Source organism: Amblyomma mixtum, chromosome 10 (assembly GCF_055824585.1).
Source record: "Amblyomma mixtum isolate Tamu chromosome 10, ASM5582458v1, whole genome shotgun sequence".
In the NCBI taxonomy this organism is placed as follows: domain Eukaryota; kingdom Metazoa; phylum Arthropoda; class Arachnida; order Ixodida; family Ixodidae; genus Amblyomma; species Amblyomma mixtum.
The window spans coordinates 77,665,341-77,685,679 of NC_143021.1; the positions used below are offsets into that span (position 1 = coordinate 77,665,341).

The following is a 20,339-nucleotide window of genomic DNA, read 5'->3' on the forward strand; positions in this document are numbered from 1 at the left end:
GCCACGCGGCCACGCCTATTTTTCCAAGCCTGCCTTGCATGCATCCACGCACACGCTGTGGTCTGGCCCAGCAGGGAGTGCGAAATAGGCGAGTAAAAGTTTTGTTTTAAAAAATCCAGGTAAAAGGTTGGGCGTGCGCAGATTATGTGCAGTCACAAATTATGCGAGGTATATTCTACGGATGAATTACCATTTGTTTTCCTTGATATCATAAGTGGTATTTCTATGTGGTTAAAAGTCACTTGTGCACCTTGGACTTTTTTCAGAAAGAAAGCAGTCAAAGAAAAAAAAAGCAGCTATATGTCAATATGATCTCACCTGTTATGTATAGTCTTTTATTTGTATAATTGTTTTATAACAGAAACAATACACCACAGAAACGTGAGACAACCCTGCACACAACTCACAAAGTGGAGCATGGGGTGGCAATGCCATTTTCATTTTGGATGTGCTAGGAACTTGTCTCGACTTGCCACACTGTTACCACAAAAAGCGCACGCAGCCGTGGCCCCGAGCAGGATCTTGCGATGTTTGTGGGTTTGTGCCAAGTGAAATAAACACAAAAATGCAATAAATATCCACGACTGGGATTCGAATTCGCACTGGCGCTAGGCTGTAGTACTACTTAATCCCCTCGAGACTGCACTAAAAAGGTTGTGTTCAATGCCCACCAAAATACTAAAAATCTCACACTAATGGCAGGGCATACCTCTCCTCGTCGCTGCCATCATCTGCTTTCCGACGAAGGTGCCTCTTTTTCGGTGACTTCTGCAAAAAACAAAGAAGAATAATGAGTTCATTCATTTACTGCAAAAGGCCCCCCTTCCAATGATATGATGGTGCCAGGTTTAGCACGCTGCATCCCATCAATTAATGTGACACAGTTACGCAAGTGTAAAATAACACTGCACACTCTTCTGAGACGAGTCAGTAATGCACAATGGGTTAATGCAGCTAGGAAGAACTGGCCAATACCAAACACAACCGATATTCTTGAATGGACACGAGTTTAATAATACATACAAAAGCCCTGCAGGTAAGAGAGGCTATATTGAGAATAATAACACATGACGATTATGTACTGGTTGAAAAAAAGTCACGCATTCTTCTGAATTGCGTTTGGCAGAGCCCTTATAGTGTTGCACATGAAAAACCAATCCGTCCAGGTGGCCAAATTAGGGTGCATCTATGAAGCAACCTTTAACTTGAAAGTGAAAGACGCAAGACCTGACACCACACGCCCAGCATCTGGTGTGTACCACTGCTCCTGCAATGGCCTTCAGAAGCACCAACAGGCACAATGACAGCAGCCAGTGAAATCATTGAAGTGAAATTTTCAGGCTCACAACTGGCCATTCCTGAAGTTCTTCAATGCGTTTATGGCAAGGAAAACACTGCAGGTGAGCCTAGTACCTAAGCTAAAGGGGCTCTGTGGCCGAACGGTAGCCGCCAGTAACTATGTTGTATTGTTCCCACAGTGACAACCTTACACAACCATGCGAATACAGTAAAAGCTCACTGCTTCGAACTTCAAGGAACCGAAAAAAACATTTGAATGACCCCGAAAAAGACTGTCAACAACTGCCTGCATCACGGTATATCTATTTATTAAAAGACTAGGCAATGGGTGCCTGCTTTAGAGAAGAATGACACAGTAATGACTCTTTCTTAATGTTTCTATCAATGCATTATTGCGTGCATACTGTCAGGAGCACTGAAACATCAAAATTAGACGATGAACCGAACCACATGCACAGAAGCGAAGGAAATGGTGCTGAAGTGGCAAGCAAAAAAGGCAAGTGGGGGGGGGGGGGGGGGGGGGGGGGACCAGCGACGCACCAGTCAGCATCTAAAATGTGCTCAGCTAGGTTGGCTTGGTTTTCTGATGGTGGCTGGTTGAGCTGCCGTCCCCACGGGCTGGCGCAAAGCTCAGAACAGCGAAACCGAAACTAAGTGGTTGGACTGTTCTTGAACATGGCGCTGTCCATCATTCGTCATGCCTGCCACCAGAGGTGCACGAGTGAATACACGGCATGGAACAAATACTAAGTAGGGCTATTTCGACAACCTCTGGACGCACCTATCATACCTGGATGCGGGCCTCCCTTCGGAAGTCCGTTTGAATTAACCGGTGCAAGATCCGTAGCGGTCCGGCGCCACAGACTTACATAAGCGCTGGCAAGGACCACACTGGCAGTTAGAACGAAGGCAAGATAACCGACCTACCAACTAAGCTTAATGTTCAACCCTTGACAAGAGCCCTTCAATCATCCTCGTATGTGAACACAACAAAGACAAACCAAGAATACCCCTCGCATTATATTCAGAACAAGGGTATGAACATAGGGTCAATTCTTCCCGTTTTTTTTTCCCCCAAGCTTTTCAAGATAGCTAAAGTGACCTTCACCACCAGGCTTGGGAGGAGCCATTAGGAGAAGCCAGCTTTTCAACTACCGTGAGGCAACTGTGGAAAGGAGGCGGTGGGGGTCATTGAGGAAGAGAAGCCACCGAAAGAGTTGAGTGCTGGGAAAGCAAAGAGAGGCAGCACTGGGCGGTGGCTGTCGCGTGGGAGGCTGCATGCATTCAAGTATCAGAGGATTGCCTTTGCTCAGTTGTGGCACGCGCATCTGAAGCATTGCATCTTATATACATTGTCATATCCACTGCTTCTGTATTTTAACGCGCTATCTGCGTTTTTTGAGGAGGCCCGTGGCTATGGTTGGCATGAAATATTTAAGATTGCATAAAAATCTTTATATTTCTTTTTAGAATTCACCCGAGCTCTCAAACTGCTCTCTCGCGTTATATTAGTGCAAATAAGATAAAAGCCATTTGTTTCATCAAACTGTCGTCACTTTTCATGTCTGTAAATCCAATAGCACACTTTAAACTTTCATCCTCCGCCGTCATCAACAATATCAACACTAAAATATTGAAGAACAGCAGAGATACATGTTCATCTCTGTTGTGCTTGTTGTCCACTCAGCCACTCCTCACAGGCCATCTGCCCAAAGACTAAAAACACGGGAAGGTCGTTCCAGTCTACAAATCAGGTAACAAGAACTCACCTATAAATTATCACCCCATCTCTCTAACTAGTGTTCCTTGCAAAAACATGGACCGTGTCCTCTACACCCATATCATGACATTTCTTGATTCTAACAATTTTTTCCATCCTGCACAGCACAGGTTTTGCCGGAGTTACTCCTGTGAGACCCAACTTGCCACTTAACCCAACTTGCGCAACTTGACCCAACGATCTGCACGTTAGCTTTGATTCTCATTTCCAGACTGACATCATACTTTTAGATTTTGCTAAAGCCTTTGATAAAGTACCCATAAACACCTACTGGAAAAACTTTTGCGATTAAACTTGCACCTCGATATTTTGAAGTGGAATGAACAGTTTTTGAATAATCCTTCCCAGTTAGTCTCTGTTAACAATAGAAACTCTAATTCGCTGCCTTGCATGCAAGTGACTAAGCAACTGAGTGGATGTCATAGTGAAAATTTCCAACTTGTTGGAACATCGCTGCTCACCTCTGCGACAACTCATAACAGGTTTTTGCGCTGCCGCAGCCGGATTCGCTAGCCTTTTCACTTGCATGTGGAACAGGTATTTGAGAGTTTTAGCCCCACTGTATGCCAAACACGGCAGCTACAGCAACTATAGCTAGGCAAGCCTGGCAACAGTAGCAACGGTAACGCGTTACCGTATTTGCCGTACGGATGTCCAGCTAAGCTAAAACTGTCCATTAGTAACGTCAGGCGTCCCACAGGATTCTTTGCTTGGCCCACTACTTTGATAAGTTTTAAAATAGGGGGCCCCAAGCTTTGGGGACCCCCAAGAAGTTTGGGGCGTCACAGTACGCAGGCCCAGAACGCAAAGCCCACCTTGCGTCATGGGTTAACGTTAGCGGCGAACACTATTTGCCGCGCCCGGTGCGCCCAAACGCGCTTTACGTTTGGGTAACATGGTGCTGCCCGTCGAAGCGGGGCCTCTCGATTCACCACAGATTCATCGTTGACACTAGTCTCATGCTCACGGCAAATGAAAGGCACACAAAGTTTTCACTCTGTCTGAATATGCCCGCACCACAAAATTTTAGCCATAAAACAAGCCAAATTTTCAGATCGCTTCCGTGTTTACAGAGCTGCTAGGCTTAGCGATAGCGAGTACACGTCGTTTGATGTCAGAAAGCACTGGAGGTTCAAACCAATGATCTCCGCTTTCAAATGGTTTGGTTTGGTTTATGGGGTTTAACGTCCCGAAGCGACTAAGGCTATGAGAGACGCCGTAGTGGAGGGCTCCGGAAATTTCGACCACCTGGGGTTCTTTAACGTGCACTGACATCGCACAGTACACGGGCCTCTAGAATTTCTCCTCCAAAGAAATTCTAGCCGCCGCGGCCGGGATCGAACCCGCGTCTTTTGGGCCAGCAGCCGAGCACCATACCGCTGAGCCACCGCGGCGGCTCAAATGGGTCCAAAAAGGGGCCACGAAGAACTGGCATTCCGTTACCACTCCGTTTTCTTATTTATGCAGTAATTTTTATTTGTGTGTATGTTAACAGAAACGAAAATAATTACATTTCTGAGAGTTACCATTTTGCGTTCTGGTGCAATGGTAACTCTCGATGGCGCTGCACGTGGTAAAAAATCTAAAAAAATTTTAAAAGCATTCCTTGTTTATAGCGTTTGTTTCGGTTATTTTATGTGAATTTAATGCTGCAGAAAAGTAACCAGATATATGAAAAAAAAACCTTTTCGCTTGTTTATTTTCTAGTTTTTAGCATTTCTCTTCTTGACTGCAATGGTGCTGCAGTCAATGAACCCAAGCCTAGCATCACTGTGTAGAGAAAACCCCTACTGTGCACGTGTCCGTATCATAGGGGCCAGCAGCAGGACTTGTGGCCCCCTATTCTAAAACTCTCTTTCTTTTCTCACATACATTAACTATTTACCGTCACACGTAACATCTAACATTAGGCTTTTTCTTGTCACCTTTTCTTCGCTGTACTGTGAGATTAAAACTGACTGATTGATTGAACTGATTGATGATTGATTGATTGACATACATATGTTCACTGACGACTGTGCTCTTTATCATGCTATTCCTATGATCCACCGCCACTGTAGTACTCCTATCTTTCCTTATGTAATTTGTAAAGTCCCTATACAACTAGCACAGTCATTCAAGTATTTAGGCGCAACATTCTCTAGTGATCTTTCTTGGAGTTTGCATGTTACTAACATAATACCACCAGTGAACAGGACGTTAGGGTTCTTAAAACATCTACATCATGCTCCCAAATATGTAAAGTTATTAGCCTACAAATCACTTGTCAGGTCTAAACTAGAATTTGCTTTGCCCATTTGGAATCGTCGTCAAGCTTATCCTATTAATGCTCTCGAATCTGTTCAAAACCACGCCACTTGTTTCATTCATACATCGTATTCTTATGAACTCAGCGTTACCTCCTTAAAAACAGCACTGGATTATCACCCCTATTGCTTGTGGTCGCATTGCCAGCCTTCTTAATTTCACAAATTTTTTCACACCCCTACACATATCGCACCTTATTATCTTCGCCCTGTTTGCAATCACACCGCACTGGCCATCAGCTACAAGTTGCCCATCCACGTTCTCGCACTGCCTGCCACCTTTCCAATTTTTTTCCCTCACACAGCTGCAGGCGGGAACGGCCTTACAAACAACACTGCTATCATCACCTGCTCATCAAGTTCATTGAAAATGTAACAAATTTCCTGTTATTGCAACTACGCTTTCTTAATCTTACCACCCCTTATGCAGCACCCCTTATTGGGGCCTTTAATGCAATAAAATAAAAAAAAGGAAAAAAAGGAAACGCATTCCGTGAAAAATGCTTAAATCCACGACTTTTTACGGATTCACAGGGCCTTAACCACAGCGGTATTAGAGGAGAGCAATGACAGGAAATGAAGGGAAAACGACCTTCAGTGGAGAACACTGACCACTTGGCTCACAGTAACAGGTCAGAAGGAAAGGTTCCTAACATGGGAATAATTTTCGTTTATAATTATTCCCTCATTAGGAATCCATGCCCCATTGGGAATTCCCCTAAATGCACCGGACTAAAGAAGTTATGAACAGATAAAAAGCTGTAGCCAGATACAACTTAACTCTGCAGTGAAGCTCCGCCCACAATCAGGACCACTACATGCAATTTCTATGCGACAAAAAAAAGCACTCCGTTGTCAAAGCTTTTATCGTTACTTAAATAAGGAACTAATCACAAGACAAAATAATAAGATCAAAAATTTTAATGTTTCTGGCTTGCATGATGCAGCGAAGCACAAAAGGCGATTTCATTTACTAATTGTGAGTGGTCCACGGAGTAACACACGATGCCGTGGACCATGGCCAACTTTTAAGTTGTATCCTACTACAGCATATGTGTAATAAGGGAGTAATAACTCATTGACGTCCACCCAAGTGCAGCCATACGGCTACAAAGGAAAGCTTTGAAAGCTCTGACCAGCATATGTGTGCTCAAGCATAATACGACACACCACTACTTTGGCAACCACGAGTGCATCTGCAATGTGAGCATCTACAAGACCAACCTTGGCTGCACCAGCCGATGCTGTCGAGGGCGCCTCATCATCGCTGTCAGGCAGCAGTGCATACTTGGCGTTCTGCTCGAGCACTTGACGCACGGCCCGCTCATGGGCCCGTGCAGGCTTCTCCCGAAGTTCTTTGTGTGGTACCTGCAAGCGTGCAGCATACTTCTCGTCCACCTGCCAGAAAGTTAGCAATAACCCTCCCCGTAATACAACCCCCGAGCAGCTCAGATGAAAAGGCTTGGCTGAGTGCACGTTTAGAAACAGTTTCCGAAAAAAGAAAATTATTTTTCTCACGTTACCGCCTTTTTCAACAATGCTCAGCAAATCATCACTACCACCAACCCTTTCATCATTACCTTTAAACCTTCCCCGTTTGGCTACATACATCACAGGAGGGCCTCCACTATAGTTTTGCAGCCTTACTCAGCACTGATGCAACCTCTCAGGGTAGCCGAGGCATTTCAGTGCTTAGTAAAAAGTTCTATGCTTTAGCAAACACCCTGATGTGACAAAGAGAAAATTGATGCACCACAATGCATGCATACATGGGAGAACGACAATAGAATGGCTTGCTCTGAGGATGTTTGCTGTTTCCTTATATCCTACATGATGCAATAGCACATGAGGTCAATGCCAAGATTTTGAAGAGCATCCAACATGGCAAAATTGACCGCCTTTTATAGCAGCAACCATATTATTTCTCATGATTAAGGTCTGAAGCTGCAGAAAGTGAAACGCCCCTGAAAAGGCCAAGCAGACATTGTTTCTGGTTAAGCTGAGCACCAAATTACTCAGTGCAAGCTCATGCAGTTCTCCGACCCCATGAAATTGCGAAGAAAGTGCAGAGCACCACATATACAGCTCTGCCCAAGCTGCACGAGGGCCATTGACAGCGGCTACTGTGTGGGTGCACTCTACACAGGAGAGCAAGCCATTACATGCGAACACCAATGAGTTAGGAGGAGAACGTGATTCGAATGATGCTTGCACAGTTCCTAAACGGAAGAACTTGTGGCAATTAGTTGGCAGCCTGGTACTACCAACTAAGCTGCAGCTCCAACAGACAATTGACGTCATACTAGGGTACACATCCGCATTTGGCCTAATTACCCAAATCGATTGACATTTTTTTTTTTTCCTTTAGGTATGCGAACACAGTTGTGCTCCAAGAAGAGCACAAGCACACATGGAGTGGCACATTAACTGCCCCTCCCCAAGCTTTGAAAATGCAGCAAGAGTCAGCCAAAATTTTCTGAAACCCGTTTCAGACTCATCTTTCTTCGTTTCCTCTGCAAAGCAACAAGACGATTAACGACCGGTAAAGTGAAGCCACATGCGATCGCTCCATTGAACTTCTCTCAAGTCCAAATAAATCTGGACACCGTGCCCCACTGGCCTATCACGAAGGCAATCAAGGGCAGAGCCAACAGTGCGTACCTTGTCCCACAGTTGTCCCATGAATCGCGCAACATCGTCGTCCACCGAAATGGTGCCTGTTTCACGTATCTTCTCAACGAGGTCCTGCCGAGAGGAGCTCTTCTGGGCCATGTTAACCAGAAACTGGGCAACATAGCGATCGCTCAACCCCAGAATGGAGTGCAGCTGATCGCTGACCCACTCTTCCACGCCAGCCGTGGCTGGCGGACACTCAGTCAAGCGATCAGTAGCAGGCCGACTCGCACGTCGCGGTGCGCGGACACACAACGCGACGACCGCGGAGCACCGCCGCGGAAAATTTCTCTCAGCTGTTACACCTTGACCTTCATTGGATTACGATGCGATATTCGCCACAATTACGAAAAACAGGCGTCGTTCAACCAAAAGCTGGCACCATGGCTGGAAACAACACACGAGGGAAAACGACAACACGTCGTACGCGCGGCGCCATGTTCCTAGGGATTTAGATTTGGATTTGGATATGTGGCTTTCCGTTCGTATCATAGAGTTTCTTACTACTACGGTTAATACCACCAACTTTCCACCGCACCGACCATTTCATGGATGGATGGATGGATGGATAGGAGCGCCCCCTTTGAAACTCTATGGTTAATACCACCAACTTTCCACCGCACCGACCATTTCATGGATGGATGGATGGATGGATAGGAGCGCCCCCTTTGAAACGGGGTGGTGGCAATTGCCACCATGCTCAGCTTTTCTTTATTATTTTTTTTGTTTACTGTGTTGGCAATTCTCATTAAGATTCTCCATCAACTTTGCCTACGGTTTCCTACTATTCTAACCTTATGCCACATCTCTGCTTTTCAGCCACCAATCCTCCAATCGCTTTTTGCTGACTTCCACTGCAGATTTATTTACATGACCATTGTTATCTTTAAACCCTAGGGCCTCAGAAAGAGTGACTGTGCCTGCATCGACATCCGGATGGATACCATCACATTTGATTATGAGGTGTTCAATTGTTTCCACAGATCTACCACACACTGCGCATGTGTCATCTTCTTCGTTAAATTTCTTTTTGTAGCTGCGCGTTCTAAGACACCCTGATCTAGCTTCAAAAAGTAGGGCACTGCCTCTTGAGTTATCATAGAAAAATTCTTTCCTGATCTGCCTTTTCCAGAATCGATATAGTTCTACACTATGTTTCTTTTCCATTGAATTCATCCAATTTTTAACTTCCGCGTTTTTAACCTGTCGTTTAATGCGCTTTCTTTCTGCGTCCTAGTGTGCGGCATACTTACTGATTAGTTTCCTAGTTCTTTTCCTCCACTGTGAGTCTACGCTCTTTCTGTATAAGTATTTAAATACCTTAGCTGCCCATCTGTTATCGTCCAATTTCCTCAGGCGTTCTTCATATAGTATTTTACTCTTAGCTTCCCGTGCCTCGAACGATGCCCAGCCCATATCCCCTTGTACTGCCTCGTTTGTGGTTTTGCCGTGGGCACCTAGTGCTAATCTTCCAACAGCTCTCTGATTTACGTCTAATCTCGACTGAACTTCTGCCCTTAAGCACAGAACCGCATTGCCGAAAGTAAGTCCCGGCACCATTATTCCTTTCCAAATACCTCTTAGTACTTCATATTTGTTGCACCCCCATAATGCCCTATGTTTCATTATCCCGGCGTCTCTTCGTCCTTTTGCCCTAAGAGCCTGTTCATGCTTTTCCGTGTATATCTGCCCTTCGTTTAGCCATATCCCGAGGTATTTGTATTCGGCCACTTTGGGTATTTCGTGGCCTTGTATTGTAAGCACCTGATCAGTTGTATCGTTAAAAATCATCACACCTGATTTAGTTGCGCTAAAACTGAATCCTAGAGCGTCTCCTTCGTCTCCACAGCAATTAACCAAAGTTTGTAAATCTTCCTGGCTATCTGCTAACAGTACAATATCGTCCGCATACATTAAACCCGGGAGTCGCTGCTCAACTGCATTTCCGCCTAATCTGTACGATAGATTATAACCCAGATTACTTTCTTCTAGCCTTCTTTCCATATTTATCACGTAAAGCATGAACAGCAGCGGTGATAGAGGGCAACCTTGCCTTAATCCTTTGTGCACCCCTACAGTTGTGGTACTTTTTTTCCCTTCCCATGTAATTTCAACTTCATTATCTCGGTAGATTTCCTGTAGAAAATCAATTACCTCATCACCAATACCTAAATCTTTCAATATGCTCCACAGGAGTTCCCTGTTCACGTTATCGTATGCACCGCTTATGTCTAGAAAGGCTATAAACAGAGGTCTATTTTCCGCCTTAGCTATTTCTATGCATTGGGTAAGCACGAACAGGCTATCATCTAACCGCCTACCCCTTCTGAACCCATTCTGAAGTTCTCCGAGTATCCTATTCCCTTCTACCCATGACTGCATTTTTAATTTCACCGCCTGCATTGCCAGCCTGTACATAACAGATGTTATCGTAATCGGACGGAAGGATCTGTGGCAGCCACATTGCCATCTAGTGGCCGTAGTGGCGGGAAACCAAGGGCCTGCTCAAATGACAAGGTCTTTTTTGGCTGGTTTTCTCCCTTGACATGCCATACCAACAGGCCCACCATTCTGCTCTGCTCAAATGACATTCCAACCGAATGTTGAGGATGGAGCGTCAGCATGGAGGAAGGAAGGAACTATGGTCAGGCAGGTGTTGGCGGTGTTGGCATGATTGCACGTGCCTCTCCGCCGCTTCGTCGGCTCCTTCGTGGACAACTATGCGGGACGGCGATCACGAGACGGCAGAGGAGCATCGCATTACGCGAGCGCCGAAACGAAGGCAGACGCTGCGTCGCGTATCGTAATATCGATAGCAATGTAATCCAGTTTCTTTATTAAACTTGTAACTATGTCTTTGTACAGAGACTTACGGCTGACATGGCACCGAAGATCATTAAAGGCCGATTCACACGACGGACCGTTCGCCCGCGGCCCGCGCACTACGTGTGCATACGTCAGCACTTTGAGAGGCGCGCTAGATGCATGGTTGGATGGCGGCCGACAGCGCGCCTCTCAAAGTGCTGACGTATGCACACGTAGTGCGCGGGCCGCGGGCGAACGGTCCGTCGTGTGAACCAGCAAAGTCATCGTGTACATTCGACGTGAACTTACATATGTGCTTCATTCGGTTCCCCCACACAATGACAACCAGTATGTTTGCCTCACAATGAAGAGCCGTGACCTCACGTTTACGCTTTTGGCTGTGTACATGGCGCCGTCAAGGCGCTTTGACGAAAAAAGGTTGAGTGATTTGATGCAAGTCACCTCCGGTCCTTGGGTGAGTGACTTCAATGCTCACCACACCATGTGGGGAGGCGTTAGGATGAACCTTAGTGGAAGGAAACTCGTCTCCTTCGCCTCTGACCACGGCCTCCAGTGCCTAAATGACAGATCCCCGACGTATATTCGAGGGGTGACCTATAGCAGCTGCCTAGATTTGACTTTCGTTTCACGATGCCTAACCAGCAACGTCCAATGGTTTTCGGATGCAGAAACCCATAGCAGTGACCACATCCCAACCTACCTGATTTTTACCGGCCATTGCACGTCCCGTTCTGCCACACGTATGCAGCGCATTGATTGGACAGTTTTTAAAGCGCGTATGGAGGATGCATGCATGGAAGGATTCTCGACAGGTCTTGAACAAAAAATTAAGGAGGTCATGGAGAGCGCAACGTGTTGCTACAACACCGTCGCAAAGTACACCGACTTTGATATTGAATTACAACGACTGCGGGCACTACGGCGCAGGGCAGAGCGCAGATACCGACGCACAAAGTCGCGCTTAGACCTCAGAGATGCAAGACGCCTGCAGAAGAAATTCCAGCACAGAATTCAAGCCCTGCAGACACAACGTTGGAGAACATTTTGCGAGACACTTGACCCACGAAAGCCTTTGTCACGCGTTTGGAGTGTGATCCGTGGCCTTCGCACGTCCCCTCAACAGCGCCACCCGTTTAAATCCCTCGCGCTCCACCAAAAACGCAGCGAGGTCGCGGTAGCCGAAGAATTTTGAGCAAGGATAACAGGCCAACCGAACCCATCCACAACGCTGCACTGCAGTGATGTTCCACCCTCGCGGGATTCACGAATGGATAACCTGTTCTCCATAGAGGAACTTGACGCTGCGCTGGCTTGTTGCAGAAGGTCGTCATCGCCGAGGCCCGATGGTGTGACATAATCCGCGCTCGCCAACCTTGGCCAAGAGGCTCGACGGGTTCTTCTGGACACATACAACAAGTCATGGTGCGAGGGCATAGTTCCTAATGCATGGAAGACCAGTCGTCTCGTACCACTCCTTAAACCGGGAAAATCACCACTCGACATTTCAGCATACCGACCAATTGCACTCTCCAGCAGTGTCGGGAAAGTCATGGAAAGAATGCTGTTAACACGCGTGGAATGGTACCTGGAGCGATACCAAATTTACCCTGCATTTATGTCTGGGTTTCGACATGGCCGCTCTTCCATTGACAATGTGGTTGACCTTGTATCGTCCGTCCAGCACCAAAAAAACTTGAAAAGATTGACTGCGGCACTATTCTTGGACATCAAGGGCGCCTACGGCAACGTAACGCATCAGGCCATTTTGGACGCATTAGAAGCTGCTGAGATTGGAGGCCGCATGTTCAGCTGGATACACAGCTATTTGTCAGGGAGGTCGTGTTTTGTCCAGACTGAAGACGGACCTACCTCTTCGCATCTAAATTCGCGCGGAGTCCCGCAGGGTGGAGTGCTGAGCCAAACTCTTTTCAACATAGCTCTCATTGGCCTGGTTGACTCATTGCCACAATCAGTCCAGATCTCAATATACGCCGATGATATCTGTATTTGGGCATCAAGCGTGACCCGTCCCCAAGTTCGTGCGAGACTACAAAAGGCGGCAACGATACTGACCGCTATTGAAAAAAAAAAGGCAACAATGGAAAAATTGGAAACCAACACTGGAAACCTTGGTGGATTATGGTAATGGAAAATACGTTGGAATGACTGGGCATGTTGGAATGACTGGGCACGTTGGAATGACTGGGCACGTTGGAATGACTGGGCACGTTGGAATGATTGGGTACATTGAATTGACTGGGAGGTATTGGGATGACTGGGAGATATTGGGATGACTGGGAGGTGTTGGGACAACTGGGAGATGTTGGGGCAGGGGCCATGCGGCAATGTTACGTCTGTCGCAATGAGACAGCAAATTTCAAAATAGATGAAGCTCCTACAGCCAGTTTTATTTTGTGTTCATGCTCCTCTTGCTCTCCTTTAGCCACTTGCCAATGCAGCTGGGCCCCATGAAACAGCCTTGTTGATGTACCACCGGTGCATGAGGGCTTGGGAAAACTGGGCGATGCACTCTGCAGAAAAGATTGAAATGAAAGAATTATAATCCACAAGTTTTTATTCTTGCCAGTATTAGAGTGCTAAAAAAGTAAACTCCGTATTGTGGCCACAGGAATAAAGTGAACCTAAATCAAGAACCACTGAAGCTATTCACACTCAAAAAGAAAAATAATTTTAGGTTCTTATTCAATATATCATATGCTCGTCATTAAGTACCATCATCAGCAGCATAACTAGTACCACTGCAAGACAAAGGCCTCTCCTATATCCCTAAACATAAGCCTGACGTGTGCCATAATGAGCAAAATAAAAAAGCCATCTTTTTTGTCCTCTGAAGGCTTTTAGTGGGGTATTAATAAGAGGGACAATATAAAGGTAACATCAGAAGGGTGACTGCAGTAGCACAGCTGAGATATCGCAGACGATACACTAAGAAAAGAGGCATACACTCCATTGATACATCAGTTGCAAAAAATAAAAACAGCAGCAAACAAAAGGTAAAACAAACCAGTGTCAATGCTCTAAGCGATATCACTTATTTCCATAATTTTGAGGGACCACATGCAATGAAAATGGGCTGAGGTAGCCAATTTATTATTCAATGGGAACAGGAAATATTTCTTGATTTAGTGGTATTGGCATCCTGGTCTGAAGCGGGGCAGCAACATTTAACATTAAGTTGTGGAAAAGTATTGTAGAGTACATGGAACACACCTAAACGAGCGATTTCCCCTTTTATGTAGTGATGTCTGGTGGTCAAATGAGATGACTGATTACACATATGCTGTACCAAGTGTCGCTGTTGGATTAAAGGGAGTTGGTGGCATAGCTTCAAACAGTTTGGTGCAAAATTGAAAGAGCTAGGGAATACTTGAGTTTGGAATCAATAAAATTTTTATGCATAAACTGCGCAGCACGGCAAGAGCACACAGATCATGACATGCTCCAAGCATGTGGGGCTGCATCTGGTTAAGGTTTCTCCATACCATTAACCCTAGAGGTGGGAAAGGAGGTCAATACATTGTGACAAAACAATGCAGACAAGACAAGGACAACGAAGGAATAAATACGATGGCATGAGTGCTGACTATCGCCAATGTGTATTGGAAACCACGTCAAAATATATACACTGTGGCCTAAAAAAACAACGAACAAAGGGCACCTTGTGTCAACCACATTGCATGAGTTGAAAACAAAACAAAAACTGATAAAGAAGCATTTAAGAGCATGAACTCTTCCTTAGGAAGCGATAAAGAAGGTGTGCTAACACAGTGATTGCGGTTTCTTTTTAATTTCAGCGGCCTCTATTATCTCACGCACAAACTTTTCTGTGTCTGTCAGGCAAAATGCAGAATGTGAATTCCGGTTCACAGCGTTTAGGATCTGGCAAACAATTGCAATTGCGACAGTGAATCATCAAAGTTCTCCCCCAAGCTTTGTTCACATCGTCGTGGTGGTCTTTTAAACCTCTCAGTGACACACTTGCCTGTTTTCCCAATGTAAACATAGCCGCATTTCAAGGCGTTCGAACACACTATGTCTTCTGTGCAGTGCGCGAAGAGACTGATGGATAATCTCGGTTGACTACAGGTACTGAAACTTCATAGGTTTAGAAAAACAATATCAACGCCAACTCGACTGCCTATTTAACTGGTGCGACCAATCGTGGATGTAGGGAACAGGTATGTACAACCTTCCTATTGGGAGTTAGTCTCGACGGGGGCACAAAAGGAATGTTTCAACTTCTGCTTAAAGCAATCAGCTAAAGACACTGACAAAGGTTCTGAATATCCAGTAAAGGACAAACGGTATATGAGCTGGGCAAAACTGGATGTCATGGCAATCAAACAGGATTTCATTAATGGTAGAGAGAGGGTGCGGTAGATGGTCCTTGGCGATCACAAAATGAACAAGGGAGGGGAAAACCTCAGGTTGCTAGAGCCAACGTTTCGACAAGGGGACTTGTCTTCGTCTGGGCAAAGCGTTCATCATCGGGAGGGATTAAATAGGGCCTTCGCTCCGAGGAGGAAGGCCCCGGGGGTGGGGAAGGAAAGTGGTGTGGGAGGGGATGCGTGTCAGGAAGGGGAGGGAGGTGAATCATGATTCGTTAGGCTGCAATAGTGGAACAACTTATATCCGGGGGGTGTGTAATGAACAAAAGGCTTTGAAGGGGCTGCGACGGGGGAAGGGGATGAGGCGCTGGGTGAACCTGCAAAACTCAGATAAAAGGATTAGTCAGCGTGGTACAGGGAAATGAGAACAAGGAAAAAAAAGGCTGGCACTGGAAGGAGAAAGGAAGGGGGGCATTTCCAAGGAAGGACAAGGCAGGGGGGGGGGGGGAATGGCTCGTGTTCAGAGAAAGCCAAAAAGTGGGGGCGGAGGGGGTAACAGGAGTGTCATGGTTTCCGAGAACTGGTAGCAGGGGATTAGGAGAAAAAAAGGTGAACAAAGGGAGAGGGTGACGAGGCCGGAAATGGGGTGGAAGATATGACGTGGGAAGGGTGCAAGGAGCGACAGTATACTTATGTGAGGTTCTAGGAAATAGTCTGACCACGTGCAAGACATTTGTTAATTTAAAATTATGCTGACCCTGGAATGTACCTGGGAGATTCCAGGTTTCCTCTGGACATGTTGATCCCTGTTGGTTGCAGTGTTTTAAATTTGTGGATTAGGAATGCTTCTCTGTATTTTCTGTCCCTAGTCGATTTGAAGCCTGACTGAAGAATGAACAATTTGAGTTCGTCGAATTTGTGATGGCGTTGATTAAAATGGGTCGACACTGCCTTCTGTTCATTCCGTGTTGTGTCAGCCCGGTGCCCGTTTAATCTGGCACTCATTGTTTGTCCGGTTTCTCCGATATATTGTTTCTGGCAGTAGGAGCACTGGAGCATGTAGATAATATTGGACGATGTGCAGTCAAAACTGGTCTTTATATCGAAACTGAAATCGCTTGCCGTACTTTTAACCGTAGTGTCCCTTTGTAAATGTTTGCATGTCTTGCATCTAGGTCGAGAGCATGAAGTTACTGTCGGTGGTGGTTTCTTACCGAGCCTAGCATGCACCAGGATGTCCCTCAGGTTTGTGTTGCGTCTGTATGTTACCCTTGGTGCGTCGGGAAATATTTTCTTGAGACGGTCGTTACCAGTTAAAATGGGGTGGTATTTCCGCAGGATATTGTTTATGTTTGGAAGCGCGTTTGAGTATTTCGTTATAAGTGCAGGAGGTCGTTGACTGTTAGCTTTTGTTCGTTTTTTAAGAACTACATCTAGTTTCAAAGTGGTTGCTCGTTGGAACGCATTATTAAGGGTTGTCTGTGGATGGTTTCTGGTGATTAGTGTGTTTTTTAGCGAGTGGAGGTGTTTCAGGTAGTCATCGTCGTCGCTACATATTCTTCTTAGTCTCGTTGCCTGTCCTACGAATATACCTTGTTTGCAGTGTCTTGGATGATGGCTAGTGAAATCTAAGTATTGTTGTCGGTCAGTAGGCTTCCTGTAAAGTGTGGTTTTGAGCTTGCTATTTTCTAAATGGACAGTGGTGTCAAGGAAATTGACTTGCGTTTTCGAGGAGTTGAAGGTGAATTTAATGCTGGAGTGGAATGAATTGAAATGTGTGACAAATGCCTTCAGGGTCTCAGCCCCATGCTCCCATATCATGAAAATATCGTCTATGTACCGCAGGTATATGAGTGGTTTTTTTAGAAATGAATTTAGAAGTTTAGATTCTAGTAGCCCCATAAAAATGTTCGCGTAGGTGGGTGCGAAGGGAGTGCCCATGCTTGTTCCAAATACTTGAAGGTAGTAAGAAGAATTGAATTCAAAGTAGTTGAGTGTTAGTACCAATTCAAGTAGCGTGAGGTACACTTCAGTTTCGTGCGGGTGAGGACTTTGAGTTAGAATTTTTAAGAGTGCGTCGATACCTTCATTAATGGGAATATTAGTGTACAAAGCGGCGACGTCAAGTGTGACAAGTATGCTATCTGCTGGGATAATGGAAGCGTCATTCAGAGACTCTATTATGCGGAGAAAGTGCGGTGTATCCTCGACAAAGGAAGGGAGGTGGGTGGGAATATCTGCAAGATAGTTGTTCAGGAAAATTGATAAGTTCTCTGTGGGCGTGTTATTGTTTGAAACGATAGGTCTGCCGGGGATATCTGCGGTAAACAAGTCTTCTGCGGAAACCTTATGGATTTTGGGAAGTAGGCAAAAGCGTCCTGCCTGTTTGTTTAGCGGATTTAAGAAGTGGTAATCGGACTGCGTGATTAGTTCTCTTGATAGTAAGTTTGCCAGTTTGTTCAGAATCAATTTGCAGAACTCTGAAGTGGGATCTGAATCTAATTTCTTATAATGACAAGGGTTGTTAAGTTGCCTAAAAGCTTCTTTTTTGTATTTTTCGGCTGGCAGGATAACTATGCTACCTCCTTTGTCTGCAGGTTTAATGACTATATCGGTTCTAGAAGCTAAGTGGTTCAGAGTAGCCTGTTCCGTTGGGGTAACGTTTCTGCGTTTTCGAGCTTGCTTTGTTTGGTCTATAATTTCTTTCGAGACAGATTTAATGTACAAGTCTAATTCTGGACTCTGCTGCGCTTCCGGCGTCCACGTGCTTTCGGCTTTGAGAGGGATGGGATTAAGGCTGGTTACTGCAGTAGGGTGAGCACGTATTGACCACGTGTTACAGGAAAGAGCTAGGTTAGTAATTGGGGTGTTTGCTTTTTCGGCAAAGAATTCCTTAATCCGCAATCTTCGCGCAAATTCTGTGAGGTCTCTGTGAAGTTCATACTCGTTAAAATTATTGTTAGTTGGACAAAATGTAAGGCCATGCTTCAGAATCCGTTTGTCGCTATCATTTAGGGATTTGGAAATATCGACAATGTTGCTGTCAGTGTCCTGCGGCGGAAAATGCGTATCTTTTGTCTGTATCGAAATTGGAGGGCGGTTGTTAAACTGTCCAGATGTATTCGTATCTAGCGGAAATTTATCTCTAATTTGTTTATGCTGTTGTTTATCGTGCAGCTTGCGTTCCTTTCTGGCTACAAAATCTGCTAGTGCCTGGATTTCGCCCGAATTTAGTTCTATCTTACTAAGTTGATCATCGAGGGAATTTAACTGCTCTTGACAATGTTCTTTTAAAATAGCTATGAATGAAAGGGATGCGTCATTTGAAACCTTTTCCCATCGAGCGAGGAGTTCAGGCCTGAGCGCACCGAGGGAGCACCTAACATTAACTCGAAGTCCTTTGGGTATTGTCCTGTGCTGCGAGTAGGATTTGTAAGTGTGTAGGTGGAATCGGTAGTTAGTTTGTTTAGTGGCTAGTTTTCTGGCGACCAGGAAAATTCGTCTTTTGGGTTCGGGGCGATTGGTGCTGCCAGATGTGAGTCATCTGCGCTTGTGCCGAGAGGACCTCTTGACGGGTGTTGTGTGTTTAGGGGACTTCTGTTTGGGGGTGGTATCGGTGTCGAGGTCCGCGTCGGTGACAATCTGGGTGCTAGTGTGCGTCACTAATCGCTTAGGTGTCTGTGTGAAGTGGTCGCTTTGTTGTTTAGTGGCTACTTTCGGTGTGATTCCTACGTGCTGTTCCGCTGGTGTGGGATCCACGGTTACCGTCTGTGTGCCAGCGTCGCGAGTCTCTGGAGTGAACTGTGTGGAGGTGTCCTGGGTCCTAGCGGGGGCAGGCTGTGTTCGTTCAGGGGTGTTGTCGCTTTTGTGGGTGGTCTGTTGTTGAGTGTTGGCCAGAGTGGGAGAGGGAGCATGAGTGGGCTGTAGCGTCCGCCTAAATGTGTTTCTCAGCCGGTACTTTATGTTGTCTGCCATTACTTGGACGCCAAAAAAATTAGGGTGAAGTCCATCTCTGGCCAGGAGTGCCTCGGGGTCATGATGGATCTGAGCGTGGTGGATTATTTCAACGTCTTTTTGGTAATGTTCCATGTCCAGCAAAAAATTGTTGAGCTTAAACGAGTCCTGTGCGTGAGCTGCGAGTTGGCGGAATTGTGGCATGTGTCTGTGGTGCAAGTTGACTACCCTAGGAAGCACGGTTGTCAAGTGCAGTTTCGTGTTTGGTCTGTTGGCATGGACCTCGTGTACCAGTGTATTCATGGCCTCAATGGTCTGTTCCGCACTGCTGTGTTTCAGGTCATTAGTCCCGCAGTGAATGACGAAGTGCGTGATGTTCTGTGGTGCAGCGGCTATCAGTTTCCTTATGTCATTGGTTTTGGCGCCGCTCTGAAAACTAATGTATGGTGCATGTTCTCCGGGAGGAAAGTGATTGTGGATGTGCTTGTATTGACTATCACCTATCAACGCTACATGTGCCAATGAAAGAAGGGGGAGAGGCTTACCTTGTTCCGTCATCTTCCGTTGACTGAAGTCCATGGTAGAGAGAGGGTGCGGTAGATGGTCCTTGGCGATCACAAAATGAACAAGGGAGGGGAAAACCTCAGGTTGCTAGAGCCAACGTTTCGACAAGGGGACTTGTCTTCGTCTGGGCAAAGCGTTCATCATCGGCAGGGATTATATAGGGCCTTCGCTCCGAGGAGGAAGGCCCCGGGGGTGGGGAAGGAAAGTGGTGTGGGAGGGGATGCGTGTCAGGAAGGGGAGGGAGGTGAATCATGATTCGTTAGGCTGCAATAGTGGAACAACTTATATCCGGGGGGTGTGTAATGAACAAAAGGCTTTGAAGGGGCTGCGACGGGGGAAGGGGATGAGGCGCTGGGTGAACCTGCAAAACTCAGATAAAAGGATTCGTCAGCGTGGTACAGGGAAATGAGAACAAGGAAAAAAAAGGCTGGCACTGGAAGGAGAAAGGAAGGGGGGCATTTCCAAGGAAGGACAAGGCAGGGGGGGGGGGAATGGCTCGTGTTCAGAGAAAGCCAAAAAGTGGGGGCGGAGGGGGTAACAGGAGTGTCATGGTTTCCGAGAACTGGTAGCAGGGGATTAGGAGAAAAA

General features: G+C 46.1%; 1 pseudogene across 1 annotated transcript in view; it reads right to left on the reverse strand.

Moving 5' to 3' along the window:
- LOC149326207 (uncharacterized) overlaps window positions 1-13,354 on the reverse strand; it is a 28,386-nt pseudogene extending 15,032 nt beyond the window's left edge. Inside the window, exons 1-4 of the transcript XR_016286528.1 lie at window positions 13,336-13,354; window positions 8,047-8,369; window positions 6,610-6,753; window positions 710-768 (exon numbers count right to left, since the gene is read on the reverse strand). The product of XR_016286528.1 is annotated as an uncharacterized LOC149326207 (transcript). The remainder of the gene's footprint in view (window positions 1-709; window positions 769-6,609; window positions 6,754-8,046; window positions 8,370-13,335) is intronic.
- Window positions 13,355-20,339: the final 6,985 nt, after the last annotated feature.